The following is a 10,098-nucleotide window of genomic DNA, read 5'->3' on the forward strand; positions in this document are numbered from 1 at the left end:
TACCATTCTGTAACTTTTATGAAAATTGGAAACTTAGAATTAAAATTTTTTTTTAAGTTTGCTGCTGTTCTGGAACCAGACAATTTCAGTTAGAATCATAGTAATGCTAGATATGGAAGAGAACATGGGGTTTATTTTGCCTGATCCACAAATTTTACATGTCAGGAGACTGAGGCCTAAAGATGCTATAAGCAACTTGCTTACGGCTACTGTCTTAGTTGGCTCGGGCTGCCATAGCAAAGTACCATAGACATTGCGAGGGTCGGCTGAGGCACGTTTACAACAGAAATCTATTTTCTCGAAGTTTGGAGGCTGGAAAGTCCAGAATCAAGGGGCCTGCCGATTACGTTCCTCGTGAGAGTTCTCTTCCTGGCTTGCAGATGGCTGTCTTCTCACTGTGTGCTCACACGCTCTTTCCTTGGTGCACGTGCTCGGAGATCTTTCTCTCTCTCTCTCTTTATCTTCCTCTTCTTATAAAGCCACCAATCCTATCTGGTTAGGTCTCTACCCTTACGACCTCCTGAACCTTAGCCTTTTACCTCCTAAAAGCCCTCTGTCCAAATTCAGTCACAATGGTAGCTAGGGCTTCAACATGAACTGGAGGAGGAACGCAATTCTGTCCACAGCAGTTACACAATTAATCTGGTGCAGAACGGACTACTGATCCATAAAGCATATTCTGTAACTTCCACCAAATGCTCTTAATTTTTTTAGAAGAAAGACCCCATTTCAATGAAAAATTGGCATAAGTCTAAATCTGAACCTGGAATCTGGGGTTAGGGCTCAGCTTTTCTTGTAATGCTTTTTTATGGGCATGTTTATGCCTTTTGAAGTTCTCTGCGTATGGAAATAATTTCTTTCTTGATGGATAGAAAGTGATTTCTCCAAAACATATATATTAAAGTTATAACTTAGGGGAGAAGTGTAAAAAAGGTAATAGATTGTAAATATCATCCGTATGCTGAATTGATCCAAAAGAAGTTAATTTATTTAAAGCCATTAAACCACAAGTCGATAAGGACCTTATTGGTTTTTGTTTTCGCTGAATCACAGACATCAATATTAAGCCTCCGGGTATACTTACAAGGCCAGAAACAATTAAGTAAATTATACTCAAGAACAACCTACAGAGCTTTTCCTATGTGCTAATCCAGTCCTCCTACATCCATCAAGCAAACGCCTAACTAACCATGTGGATTTTGAACAATGCCCTAAAGGCCAGAAAACTTGGACTCTAGAGCTGGAGTTTCAGAGGCTTGGGCGTTCTTTAAATACCTGTCGGCTTAATTGCTTGTCTCTCGTTTTCTTTTTGCGGTACGCGGGCCTCTCACTGTTGTGGCCTCTCCCGTTGCGGAGCACAGGCTCCGGACGCAAAGGCTCAGCGGCCATGGCTCACGGGCCCAGCTGCTCCGCGGCACGTGGGATCTTCCCGGACCGGGGCACGAATCCGTGTCCCCTGCATCGGCATGCGGACTCTCAACCACTGCGCCACCAGGGAAGCCCTTGTCTCTCGTTTTTGATGAACTGGGCCAGCCTCCCAACTGCATCCCTGCTCCATCTCCCTACCCTACACCTATCCAGCGACTAAGGGGTAAGGCCTGGTTATTCACCCAAAGAAATAAGGCAGAATAAACTTAAGTCAGGACTTTTCTAAATCCCTTGTTAATCAAAAAAAAAAAAAAAAAAAGCCAGAAACAAGAAATAAATCAGTCTCTTCCTCTGCCCCACTGAAGATGCAAAAGATGGTGTTAAATGATCAGAAAAGGAGGCCACAGAAAAGGAGGCCACAGAGGCACCTGTGCTGTTTGGTCCTATGGCCCTCCACCCTCCCAGGTGCCTCGCACTCTTGACTCTCCCCTGCTTTCATCCACTTCTCTAGTCCTGTTTGTTGTATCCTTACACCCCCAACTCCGTGTCCCAGCATTGGCCACTTCCTGACGCACCTCACTCGGAACCCTTGGCGACAAGTCAGCTCCTCTCTACCCTTCTGCCCTGTCTTCCTTGCACACACAGGCCGGAGTTTCTCTGGAGGACGTTTGTGGGTAGGAGGGCTGCAGTGAGAGGGAGGGCTGAGCTTTGATGCTTCCTGGTCTCAGGATCCCCCAGTGGGAGGCAGAAGCCTCCTGGGACATGTCTCCTCTGTCCTGCAGGTGGAGCTGTCAGGGCACGTTTCCAGGGCTCTCCTAGGTTACAGGGACAGTAAGCAGGGCCCTGACCCCAGATTCTCCCACTCAAACTATCCAGCCCCTTTCCATCATTAGCAATTGGAAAATTGACTACACCCAGTTTTCCCCAACTACACAAGGTTGCGTAGGATTCAGAAGGGGCTGCAGCTCCACGTGTTCTCCCACAGATGATCCAGTGTCCAGAGCTTCCCCGAGGGATGGGAAGGAACCCATCGCACCACAGACAGAAGCGTCCTGTTCTGTTAATCTATTGCCCTTTAATAATGATTGGATGATTGGAAAAGGAAGAATGCTTTGACTTGGGAGTGACTGAGTCTCCCCTGCTTGCCCGGTAAGGAATGTGAGAAGTAAAGCCAAATTGTTTTTTTTCTGGTCTCCACCAGAAATAAACACTGCCATGCAATCACATCGGTGCTTATGTGATAGTTACAAAATGACCTCATTTTGATCACCTGGGACAGCAGCCTCTAGCCTATGTGTGAGTCAATAAAAGCCCAGAGAAGCTAATGATTCCCAGTGTCACACAGTCATTTGGTGACAGAGGTGGGGCCAGAACTCTGTTCTGAGCCCCCAGGCCGGGGCTGTCACAATGCACCATGCTTGTCCCTGTATTCGACCAGCTTTATTGAAATACGGCAGTTCTTTTAAATCTATGGTCCACACACACTCTAGGGATGTTAGGTTTTGAGGCAAATGGTCTTCTTGACCTTAGTGCAGAATCTTGCTACTTACACTAACCTGGCCCTTTCCCCCAGCACAGGAACAAACCTTATGCCAATGTCATTCTGAGACTCTTGAGGCTTAATTGCTTTCCATTCACTGTCTCCTGATAAAACTCTGGGTTCAGAAAAGGGCCTGCTAGGAATCATTTATACGTCAGTGTAAATAGAAGTCCTTCAGCCAGTTTTTATGGGCCTCCTATTCCTATAATACAACGTGCATAGAATCACCTATGAAGGCTTCCTGCCAAAAACTGTTTGACCTGAAACTACTCAGGCTTCTAGGTAGACCTAACTTCCAGTTTATAAGAAATTCAGAAAATGGCGAAATAAGTTAGATGACACCGTGAAAAAATAACTAGACAGATCTAGAGTATGAGACATTCTCTAAGACATCTGACCTGCTGTCTTTAACGTACCAGTGTTATGAAAAACAAAATCAAAATGATGGAGATAGAGCTCTATATTTAAGAGATTAAAAAGACATAACCGAAAGTAATGGGTGGACCTTTATTGGGGCCTGGTACAGGGAAAACAAAACAAAACAAAGAAAAAAAAACCTATAAAGAGAACTTTGGGGATGTAGAGGGGAAAAAAAATCTGTTTTCCCTTTACCCATTATTTTACGTTCCCTGAATGGAAAATTATTCTAACAAAAGACAGATTAACAAGAGAAAAACAAACAGAAGTTTATTAACCTGTGCATTGCTTATACTCATGGAAGTACCCAGTGATGAGTAGCTCAAAAAGGTGGTTGGAACTGGGGCTTATATCTTACAAAAGAACAATAAATTTGTAGAGAAGTAACAAGACAAAAGAAAAACACCAAGTTTCTAGGGTAGCAAATTGTCGGAAGGTAAATATATAGGGAAACTAATGGATAAGGGGAACTTATCTTAGTAGATAAGACGGGTTAGTGGACTTCCCTGGTGGCGCAGTGGTTAAGAATCCGCCTGCCAGTGCAGGAGACACGGGTTTGAGCCCTGGTCCGGGAAGGTCCCACGTGCCGCGGAGCAACTAAGCCCGTGTGCCACAACTACTGAGCGTGCGCTCTAGAGCCCGTGAGCCACAACTACTGAGCCGGCGTGCCGCAACTACTGAAGCCTGCGTGCCTAGGGCCCGTGCTCCGCAACAAGAGAAGCCACTGCAATAAGAGGCCCGTGCACTACAACGAAGAGTAGCCCCCGCTCACAGCAACTAGAGAAAGCCCACATGCAGCAACAAAGACCCAACACCATCAAAAATAAATTTAAAAAAACAAATTAAAAAAAAAAACTGGTTAGTAAAGTTTGTTACATAGATTCCTCTGGTGCCATTTGTAGGCTGATCAGGGTGTACAGTTGTCTCTGGGGATAAACTTCTGTCCTTCCTGGTAGGGAGGGAAGGGGGGACATCTTTACAACTTTATGTCCTGCTTTTAAGCAAAGAGAGGGCAGAGAGCTTTTCTTGTATGTTTATCTTCCCAATTGCCTTCAGCTCAAGACATCTTATGCCAAAGTGGCATGTTTTGGTGGCATATTCTACTAGCTTTCAGGGAAATATGGAGACATTTTAATATGTATATTAGGAACTGACTTAATTTTCTTAAGTATGAAAATGGTATTGTCATTATGCAGGAGAATGCTAAGGTTTTAGGAGATTTATGCTGAAGTATTCAGGGTTGAAGTGTCATGATGTCTATACCTTTCTTTTAAATGTCTCAAACACACACATATATGGATAAAACCAAATAGCAAAATGTTAACAATTGTTGAATCTAGGTGGAGAAATATATCTTCCAATTTTTCTGTATGTTTTAAATTTTTCATAATAAAACTCTGAAAAAAGATAAATATTAGTCTTATCTTACAGATCCTAGAAATTTCTGAATTTTAATGCTCTTTTTTACCAAAGATTGAAGAACTTTCTTCCATATTAATGAGATCTTAGGCACCTGAATGTAACTAGAAATACATTTTGAAAGAACGGAGAGACTCTTCCCCAAATCTGTAATTAGTCTAAGTAGCCCCTTAGTCCATCTAATGCTGAGGTTTGTCCTATACATTTCAGGACCATATTTTTGGAATCACCAAATCAGGACATGTGGTCTAACAAAGGATTTTTTTTTCTTACTTCTGCTTTTACACACATGAAAGCCTTACAAAGTCATAAAAATCAAAACATCTGTGGATATAATTTTGTTTGTTTAATATATAATGAATTACCTTGAAAAATCACACAATTAAGTGAAATCATGCTGTTTCAAGAAGATTCAGAACACAGTTCCATACCTCGTGGTCAACTCATTTGTGATTTACAGCAAAATTTTTCTTTAACTTCACAAGGTCAACTTCCTAATCTATCGTGACACATGTTGGGGATAAAAATGTCTTCCTTGTCTTTTATTCTTTTTTCTTTATAAATTTATTTATCTATTTATTTTTGGCTGCATTGGGTCTTCGTTGCTGCACGTGGGATTTCTCTAGTTGCGGCGAGCGGGGCCTGCTCTTCGCTGAGGTGCGTGGGCTTCTCATTGCAGTGGCCTCTCTTGTTGCAGAGCATGGGCTCTAGGTGCGCGGGCTTCAGTAGTTGTGGCACTCAGGCTCAGTAGTTGTGGCGCACGGGCTTAGTTGCTCCATGGCATGTGGGATCTTCCCGGACCAGGGCTTGAACCCGTGTCCCCTGCATTGGCAGGCGGACTCCCAACCACTGCGCCACCAGGGAAGTCCCAAAACTTGTCTTTTTAAGAGTGTGTCCATTTGAACATAATGAGTTTGGTTATAAACACAACAGTATTAGAAAAACCAGCTAGTAAAGCGGAGAAAAGATCAAAGAAGAATTATTCAAAGATAGAAGTTTCTACAATGAAGAACCAAAGTGAGGATTAAAGATCACTCCTTCTAAACAACAACAAAACATAAGTGAAATCAGTAGCAAGCACAAGACTTGCAAAACTGTTTTACCGCTTTCTTAAAGTGTGAGGTTCCAGGAAAAAGTGAGCTTTATGTGGTCAGTGGTGGGTGGAAAAGCAAGGGGTTCTGCCTGGAGTGGGGATGTGTGTGTGGAGAGAGAGGCAGAGAGAAACCAGGAGACACAAAGTGACACCGACAAAGAGCCTGCTCCTTTAAAACCCTCACAAATGAATAGAGATGCTGCAGGTCCAAGTCCTGGGATACAGAGATGCTTACACTTCCGGGAGCAACAAGTCTAGTGGGGCACACAAACCTGTAAACAGATGAATCAACCGAGTAAAGTGTGATAGTAATATAGAGGGCAGAACCTCATCATCTGCAGGTGAGTAGCTGACATTTAGATGGGGTTCTGAGGGTTGAACAGGAGTTCTTCAGACCAAGAGGAAGTTGCATTCTGGCAGCATGGACAGCTGTGTGGAGGCACAGGGCCTGGATGGGCCGGGCATCCTAAGAAGGCCAACGTGGTCGTATGTGAGGGCAGCTGTGGATGGAGCTGAAAGGCAGAAGTGGCCTCGGTATGAGCCACTCTTTGGAGATTCGTGCATTGGGCAACAGGGAACCCAAACATCTTTTCTACGTCAGGGAGTGGTTTGATTTATAAAAATACAAGTCTGGGGAAGTATGAAGGAAAGGTCTGAGTGGAGAGGGTCTGGAAGCAGGGACACCAGCAAGGAGGGTGTCATTCTAAGTACTAAGGCAGTGGTGGTGAGTAAGAGCTGAAGAAGAGATGCCAGATTTCAGAGCTGGTTAAGGAGGGATCCGCAGGATTTAGTGACTAGACGTGGGTGGCGAGAAAGAGTCAACGATGGCGTCAAAGTTGCTGGCTTTGGAAAAGGTCGATGATGACATCTTCTTTCAAGACGGAGAATACAGGAAGCACAATTTGGGGCTATGGAAGTGAGTTCTCCGGTGTAGCCGTAAAAGCTGAGGCATCTTCTGGGCTCCAGGTGGGGGTGGGGGGGGGTCCAGGATGCAACAGGCACCCTGAGCCTAGAACCCAGGCAAAAAAAGGGAGGTGCTGGGAAATGAAATGTGGCACTCGTGGTCCTATGAGGATGAGGAAACAGGAATGACCGAGAGGGCACGTGAGCGAGGAAGCCGAGGAGTATGGGAACATCATCGCACGGGGCAGCGCTGCTCAACTTGGGGGTGTTTTTGGTCCCTAAGGGACATCTGGCAAAGTCTGGAGACACTTTTGGTTGTCACAACTGGGGGAGAGGGGAGAGGCCAGGAAGTTGCTAAACCTCCTTCAGTGCACAGGACAGCTCCGCAACCAAGGGAGTAGACAGTAGAATAAGAAGCCAGCAAGACAAAGAGGGGAATCTCAATGGCGAGTGAAATGGGAGAGGAATGCTGCTGAAGGCAAAGGAAGAAAGCTTTTTAACAACGGGGGCACGAACAGGGCCGCGTGCTGCGGGGGAAAGAGGAAGAAATTGCTTATTCCAAGTTAGGAGGTTTTGAGTGACTATGGTCAAGTGAAAACAGATTCAGTAAGGTAGTGGGAGAAAAATCCGGTTATAATGAGGGGCTGAGAGGTCAAAGAGGTGAGGACATGGGACACTGAGTGGAGACACTCTCTCCAGAGTTTGTTGGTTCGTTGCACAGTCTCTATGGGAAACAGTATGGAGGTTCCTCAAGAAATTAAAAAATTAAAAGAACTGCCACTCAGCGGTTTCACTGGTGAAGGGCTCGGTCCCGCATGACTGCCCCCATATTTAGACATTGAGCACAAGTCCAGGTTACCAGCTGTACTTCTGACCAATTGGCTATAAAAATCTCAAGTTCCTGCAGCCCCCTCCTTGGGTTCAACAGTTTGCTAGAGTGGCTCACAAAACTCAGGGAAACTCTTTACCTATGCTTACCAGTTTAGTATAAAGGAGACAACTCAGGAACAGCCAGATGACCTACAGCATTGAATGGTAGGGCTAGGAATGGAGCGGGGAGGGGGAGGGGAGAACAGAGCTGCCTTGGCCCTCTCCAGGTGCACCCTTCTCTCAGCACCTCCGCTTGTTCACCCACGTGGAAGCTCATCAAAACTGGTGGTTCAAGAGTTTTCATAGAGTTTAATCTCCAGGCCCTTCCTCTCTCCCCTTCCTGCAGGGCAGTGGATGGGACTGAAAGATCCCAGTCTCTAATCACTTGGCCTTTCTGGGGACCGGCTCCATCCCCAGACTATCTAGTGGCCCCGCCCTAAGTCACTTCATTTGCATAAACAAATGTGATCTAAAGGGGCTCCTTAGGAGAAACAAAGACTCTCCTGTCACTCAGGAAATACCAAGGGTTTTAGGAGCCTGTGCCAGAAGCCTGGGACAAAGACCAGATATTATATTTCTTTCTTTCCTCCTTCCTTCCTTTTTCTTTCTTTCTTTCTCTTTTTTCAGATATATTTCTTATTATACCACTTACAGCTTCCTTGACCCGGCATCTTCCTTAGGGCTGGCCCTAACTTGACTTTACTCAGCTCCTTTAAAGACTGGTCTGGGCTTCCCTAGTGGCACAGTGGTTAAGAATTCGCCTGCCAATGCAGGGGACACGGGTTCCATCCCACATGCCACGGAGCAACTAAGCCTGTGTGCCACAGCTACTGGGCCAGCGCTCTAGAGCCCACGCGCCACAACTACTGAAGCCCACGCGCCTAGAGCCCGTGCTCCGCAACAAGAGAAGCCACCGCGGTGAGAAGCCTGCGCACCGCATCGAAGAGTAGCCCCCGTTCGCCGCAACTAGAGAAAGCCCGCGCGCAGCAACGAAGACCCAACGCAGCCAAAAATAAAAACAAACTTATATATATATTAAAAAAAAAAAAAAAGACTGGTCTGAATTCCATTTCTCCATTCCTCCATCCCTAATCACTACTCAATTCTTTATTATCCAGATGCTCTCCCTCTCCCTCACCCCGCACTCCACTAAAACGACCCTAGAAAATTTGCCTGCACGTGGCTGGAGCAAGTGGGTGCTTTTTAAGTCTTTGCCTTACTGAACTTCAACTGGCCACCTGCTTGTTATTATATGACTGTCCCGCTGGCTTCTGTGGTGTTATGTCCTCCTGTTCTCTTCTACTCCTCTATTTTTATTTTTTTAAAACGATTGCTTCTTTTTTTTTTTTTTTTTTTTGTGGTATGCGGGCCTCCCTCTGTTGTGGCCTCTTCCGTTGCGGAGCACAGGCTCCGGACGCGCAGGCTCAGCGGCCATGGCGGATCCTCCCAGACCGGGGCGCGAACCCGGTTCCCCTGCATCGGCAGGCGGACGCGCAACCACTGCGCCACCAGGGAAGCCCCAAAACGATTGCTTCTTACTCGTCTCCCTGGCTTTCTTGCCTGCAATGAAAACCTTGGTATTTCCCATGGCTTTGCCTATGAATCACGCTGCCCACCATCAACGTTGTCATTTTGTACGTTCTCTTTCGGGGGATTTAAACCACTCAGGGTTTTAAGTGCCATTTAACTCCCAAATATGTATCTGTAGATCTCAAACCCTGCCCACCAATTTGAACATCAGATTCATGAGTTTGTTCGCTAAATACTTCCATCTGGATATCCCACAGATCCCTAACGCTCACCATCTCCCAAATATGATTTACCATTCTCCACTCTTCCCAATTCGATATTCAAAACCTTGAAATACCCCCCAAGAAAGTGCACCTCCCACGTATCATCAATCAACGAGTTTTTTTAATCTAAAGAGTTCCCACGTCTGTCGCCGATGCTACCTGTTTGCAGTACTGTGTTTCCGGCCTTATCATCACCAGCCTGATTTACTGCAATAACTTCATAACTTGGATCCCTGCAGGAGTTCAATCTTGCCGTCCTTTAAATTTATCTTTCATACTGTTGCCAGAATGAGCTATCAGACACGTAAAATTCTGCAGTCAAAAAAAAAAAATGGCAAAAGATCTCATAATATGTAAAAATGTTCCTGATATACTGCTTAGTGAAAAAGGGCAGGCTCCCAAACAGTACGTCCATTAAGATCCCATTTTGGTTTTTTAAAAGGTATATATATGTTCCAAGAAATGAAATGAAGAACATACATCTGAACATTAGCAGGGGTTATCCTCCAGTGGTAGACAATGGCTGGTGTGCGTTTTTTTATTGATTTAATTTTCCAAGTGTTCTGTAATGAGCACGTTATTAGTTTTGAAAATAGGAATTAGATAAATCTCACAAATCTAACGATGTCGATTTCTTCCTTAAAATCCCGAATTAACTCTTTGCTGGCAGAATGAGGTCCAAGCACTTTTTTCAT

This window comes from Physeter macrocephalus, chromosome 13 (genome assembly GCF_002837175.3).
Source record: "Physeter macrocephalus isolate SW-GA chromosome 13, ASM283717v5, whole genome shotgun sequence".
Taxonomy (NCBI): Eukaryota; Metazoa; Chordata; class Mammalia; order Artiodactyla; family Physeteridae; genus Physeter; species Physeter macrocephalus.